This window comes from Salvelinus fontinalis, chromosome 15 (assembly GCF_029448725.1).
Source record: "Salvelinus fontinalis isolate EN_2023a chromosome 15, ASM2944872v1, whole genome shotgun sequence".
NCBI lineage: Eukaryota > Metazoa > Chordata > Actinopteri > Salmoniformes > Salmonidae > Salvelinus > Salvelinus fontinalis.
Genome location: NC_074679.1, coordinates 22524685 through 22530684, shown reverse-complemented (window position 1 = coordinate 22530684; position 6000 = coordinate 22524685).

The following is a 6000-nucleotide window of genomic DNA, read 5'->3' as shown; positions in this document are numbered from 1 at the left end:
TTTGACCCGAGTTAAACCATTTAAAAGGAATGCTAACAAATAGTAATTGAGTGTATGTAAACTTCTGACCCACTGAGAATGTGATGAAAGAAGTAAAAGCTGAAATAAATAATTCTCTCTACTATTATTCTGACATTTCACATTCTTAAAATAAAGTGGTGAGCCTAACTGACCTAAGACAGGGAATCTTTACTAGGATTAAATGTCAGGAATTGTGAAAAACAGTTTAAATATATTTGGCTAAGGTGTATGAAACTTCCGACTTCAACTGTACAGTAACGTGATAGCGTTGAATAGAAGCAAATCTCCAAACAGAGCTAACATGTTCTGACATGGATTGGGCATTAGCGCAAGCAGACAGATGTTCTTTTCCATTCACCAATGACAATATTTGTGGTTGCCCACAAATATTATCCCAACAAAGATGCTCTTATGGCCACCTGAAAAGATACTGAGACACTTTGTCCTATGAACGTCAACCCAGCAATACAGTAAAAGTTATTGTGAACACTCTATATGAAAGTGGGTGTGGTATCAAAGAGATTAGCCACATCCCATTTTCTTGGAGATTTGGATTTGGATTGATCTCCATTTTCCATAGTAAGCCACCCCTGGCCTCTCAATGTCCATGAATAATAAGAATAAGGGAAGGGAATAAAGAGACCACATAGGACAGATGATACCTCTCAACTATTGTTTTCTAAAGCAACCATGTCAATGCAACAAACAAAAGTCAAAATAATGTTTGTTCAATGAATAGAGGGTAAAGGAACACAACGAAAATGCAGGTAACTTAAAGGTCCAATGCAGAAGTTTTTATCTCAATATCAAATAATTTCTGTGTAACAATGAAGTATCTTACTGTGATTTTCAATTAAAATGATTTAAAAAAATATATATATATATAGATTCTTAGCAAAGAGAAATTTCTCAAGCAAGATTATTGCTTGGACTGTCTGGAAGTGGGGAGGGGGAAACTGAAAACTAGCTGTTATTGGCAGAGAACTCTCTTTCTTAGTTGTCTATTAACTAACTAAAAACAAAAAAACTATGTTTTAAGTGAAGTTGTCTGAAGCCGGAAAATAGGGGAAATTAACATGAGCACCACAATGCCTACTCCACCCAAGCTCTACCAAGGTTTTCAAGCACACAGCTTTGACCTACTATTTTATTTATTTATTTTACCGTTATTTTACCAGGTAAGTTGACTGAGAACACGTTCTCATTTGCAGCAACGACCTGGGGAATAGTTACAGGGGAGAGGAGGGGGATGAATGAGCCAATTGTAAACTGGGGATTATTAGGTGACCATGATGGTTTGAGGGCCAGATTGGGAATTTAGCCAGGACACCGGGGTTAACACCCCTACTCTTGCGATAAGTGCCATGGGATCTTTAATGACCTCAGAGAGTCAGGACACCCGTTTAACGTCCCATCCGAAAGACGGCACCCTACACAGGGCAGTGTCCCCAATCACTGCCCTGGGGCATTGGGATATTTTTTAGACCAGAGGAAAGAGTGCCTCTTACTGGCCCTCCGTTATGTTTTAGTGCAACCCGGGTTGCACTAGAGCAGAGCAGGGTAGGCGTGAGTCTTCCATTATCGTTAACACCAAACCCTTTCTGGTTCCCATTTCACTGGCGGGCTGTCCCTCAGGTGTTGTCTCTACAGCTCTAGTAGACTCCGGTGACGCGGGGAACTTTATCAACCAGGCCCTTGCCTCCTCCCTGAAGTTAACCTCATACCCTCTCTCCTCTTATTTTCCTGTCCAAGCCCTGGATATGCGACCATTGGGATCCGGCACAATTACTCAGGTCACAGCACCACGCACCCTCACCATGGGACCCAAGCACCAGGAAAGCCTTCCCTTCTTCATCATCGTACCCGCACCTTACGGTCTCCTGGTCAAAGATGAGAATCTCCGCCTGGGGACCAGGATCCCGGAAGACCTTCTTTCCCACACCCTGTGGTTCCACGTCAGTGGAGGGTCCTGTGAGTGTCCTCCAGCCCAACAAGCGGTCCTCCTGTATCGTTGGCCCCGTGTTTTGGGACGTGAATGTGGACATCGGCCAGGCTCTGGAGAGGGAACCCACTCCTGCCATCTGCCCTCCAGAGTGCATGTACGTCCCCATGGGGATGAGAGATCGGCTGTTGACTTGGGCATACACATCCCTCGCCACTGAACACCCAGGTATCACCCGCACCATCCAATCCCTCTCAGATAAATACTGGTGGCCCACCTTGGCGCAGGACGTCACCAACTATGTCTACTTATGTTCTGTATGTACTCAATCCAAATCCCCCCGGCACGCTCCAGCAGGTACACTACCTCCCCTTCTTGTGCCTCAGCGGCCTTGGTCACATCTGTACATAGACTTTGTAATGGATCTCCCGCTTTCTGATGGTTTTACCACTATCTGGTTGTTGTTGAAAGATTCTCGAAATCCTGCTGTTTTTATCCCTCTCTCTGGTCTACCTGCCGCTCTCCAGAACGCTGAAATACTATTCCAGCAGGTTTTCCAGCACTATGGCCTTCTGGAGGACATAAACATAAACTAAAGCAAAAAAAGAAACATCCCTTTCTCAGGACCCTGTCTTTCAAAGATAATTTGTAAAAATCCAAATAACTTCACAGATCTTCATTGTAAAGGGTTTAAACACTGTTTCCCATGCTTGTTCAATGAACCATAAACAATTAATGAACATGCACCTGTGGAACGGTCGTTAAGACACTAACAGCTTACAGATGGTAGGTAATTAAGGTCACAGTTATGAAAACCTAGGACACTAAAGAGGCCTTTCTACTGATTTTGAAAAACACCAAAAGAAAGATGCCCAGGGTTCCTGCTCATCTGCGTGAATGTGCCTTAGGCATGCTGCAAGGAGGCGTGAGGACTGCAGATGTGGCCAGGGCAATAAATTGCAATGTTCGTACTGTGAGACGCGTAATACAGCGTTACAGGGAGACAGGATGGACAGCTGATCGTCCTCGCAGTGGCAGACCACGTGTAACAACACCTGCAAAGGATCGGTACATCCGAACATCACACCTATGGGACAGGTACAGGATGGCAACAACAACTGCCCGAGTTACAACAGGAACGCACAATCCCTCCTTCAGTGCTCAGACTGTCCTCAATAGGCTGAGGGAGGCTGGCTTGAGGGCTTGTAGGCCTGTCGTAAGGCAGGTCCTCACCAGACATCACTGGCAACAACGTTACCTATGGGCAAAAACACACCATCGCTGGACCAGACAGGACTGGCAAAAAGTGCTCTTCACTGACGAGTCGCGGATTTGTCTCACCAGGGGGGATGGTCGGATTCGCGTTTATCGTCGAAGGAATGAGCGTTACACTGAGGTGTGTCACAGCATCATCGGACTGAGCTTTTTGGCATTGCAGGCAATCTCAATGCTGTGCATTACAGGGAAGACATCCTCCTCCCTCATGTGGTACCCTTCCCGCAGGCTCATCCTGACATGACCCTCCAGCATGACAATGCCACTAGCCATACTGCTCGTTCTGTGCGTGATTTCCTGCAAGACAGGAATGTCAGTGTTCTGCCATGGTCAGCGAAGAGCCCGGATCTCAATCCCATTGACCACATCTGGGACCTGTTGGCTCAGGGGGTGAGGGCTAGGGCCATTCCCCCCCCCAGAAATGTCTGGGAACTTGCAGGTGCCTTGGTGGAAGAGTGGGATAACATCTCACAGCAAGAACTGGCAAATCTGGTGCAGTCCCTGAGGAGAAGATGCACTGCAGTACTTAACGCAGCTGTTGGCCACACCAGATACTGACTGTTACTTTTTATTTTGACCCCCCCCCCCCCCCCCCCTTTGTTCATGGACACATTATTCAATTTCTGTTAGTCACATGTCTGTGGAACTTGTTTAGTTTATGTCTCAGATGTTTGAATCTTGTTATGTTCATACAAATATTTACACATGTTAAGTTTGCTGAAAATAAACTCAGTTGACAGTGAGAGGACGTTTCTTTTTTTGCTGAGTTTAGTTTCCGACCGTGGTCCCCAATTCAAGTCACGGGTCTGGAAAGCCTTTATGGAGAAGCTGGGGGCCATGGTCAGCCTCACATCCGGGTACTGGCCTCAGTGTAACGGGCAGGTGGAGAGGACCAACCAGGAGAGGTGGAGGTTCATAAGGAGTCACTGCCAGGACCGGCAGGGGGAGTGGGCCCGCTTCCTTCCCTGGGCGGAATATGCTCAACTTACCGTCACTCCTACACCGGGCTTAGTCCCTTCCAGTGTGTCCTGGAATATCAGCAGTGTGGAACATCGCTCATGGGAGGCTCCAGTGCGCCGTCCTTCATCAGAAGGATCAGGCGGACCGCCACCGCAGTGAGGCTCCCGTGTTACATCCTGGTGATCGCGTCTGGCTCTCCACCAGGAATCTTCCGCTCCGCCTGCCCTGCTGGAAGTTGAGCCTCCGGTTTGTGGGGCCTTCAAGGTCCTCCGGAGGGTCGATGAGGTAACCTATCAGATAGAACTCCCCGCCAACTACCGGATTTTACCCTCCTTTCATGTTTCCCTCCTCAGGCCGATGGTTCCTGGTCCACTGGCTGATGCCACCCCCCCCCCCCCCCCCCCACCCCGGACATCGAGGGGACCCCTGCCTATGCTGATTGGCTTCCGTCTGGCCACTCTACCATAAAGGCCTGGTTGGTGGAGTGCTGCAGAGTGGTTGACCTTCTGGAAGGTTCTCCCATCTACACAGAGGAACTCTGAAGCTCCCCCCGATTTCTCAGTTTGGCCGGGCGGCCAGCTCTAGTTAGAGTTTTGGTGGTTCCAAACCTCTTCTATTTAAGAATGATGGAGGCCACTGTGTTCTTGGGGACCTTCAATGCTCCAGACATTCAATGCTACCCAGACCTGTGCCTCGATACAATCCTGTCTCGGAGCTCTACGGACAATTCCTTTGACCTCATGACATGGTTTTTGATCTGACATGAACTGTCAACTATGGGACCTTATATAGACAGGTGTGTGCTTTTCCAAATCATGTCCAATCAATTGAATTTACCACCGGTGGACTCCAATCAAGTTGTAGAAACATCTCAAGAATGGTCAATGGAAACAGGATGTACCTGAGCTCAATTTCAAGTCTAATAGCAAAGGGTCTGCATACTTATGTAAATAAGGTATATCTGTTTTTTTTATTTGTAATAAATTTGCAAACATTTGTTAACCTGTTTTCGCTTTGTCATTATGGGATATTGTTGTAGATTGATGAGTAAAAATGTGTATTTAATACATTTGACAACAAGGATGTAACATAACTACATTTGACAATAAGGATGTAACATAACTACATGTGGAAAAGGGGAAGGGGTCTGAATACTTTCTGAATGCACTGTATTTCCTATTTAACAAAACTGCATGAATTTTTTCTAAATATAGTATAATCAATTTATAAAATGGCTAAGTATAAGATTTCACCTTCCTTATAACTGTAAAATATGTATTTGTATATTTAGTGTTAGAGAACATGTCTGTAAATCGATATCTGAATGTGCTACAGCGAAACGACTCTCTCCTGCTGCGTTGTGATGTAAGGATTCCAGGCATATACGTTGTTAGTGGCTGTGATGTAGGGTTCAGCCAGGAGTGGATGGACTGTCGGAAGAGGGAATGAAATGGTAGGAGTGTCATCCCAGCTTCAAGTGGTGTCAGATTTCCCATCCTGCTTCACACAGGCAGAAGATACAGTAAGTAACAGGTAATATGATAAGTAATTGTTTTGCCTTTATGGAAAAAATTGAAAGGATTAATTCCCTTGATGATTTGAGAGTGCCCCCTCCCTCTCACCCACTGCCACGACCCACCTCTTCATCCCACAATAGAGTTACCTTGCACCAGGTAAACCTTTGATACTTTCCACCAATCAGGTGTGAGGAACAGCAGAACAACAACAACTGTTATTCACCTCTGGGTGTGGTGGTCTCTTACGTTAGTGGAGGGCTGGAGGCCTTCTGGAACAAGTTTTAA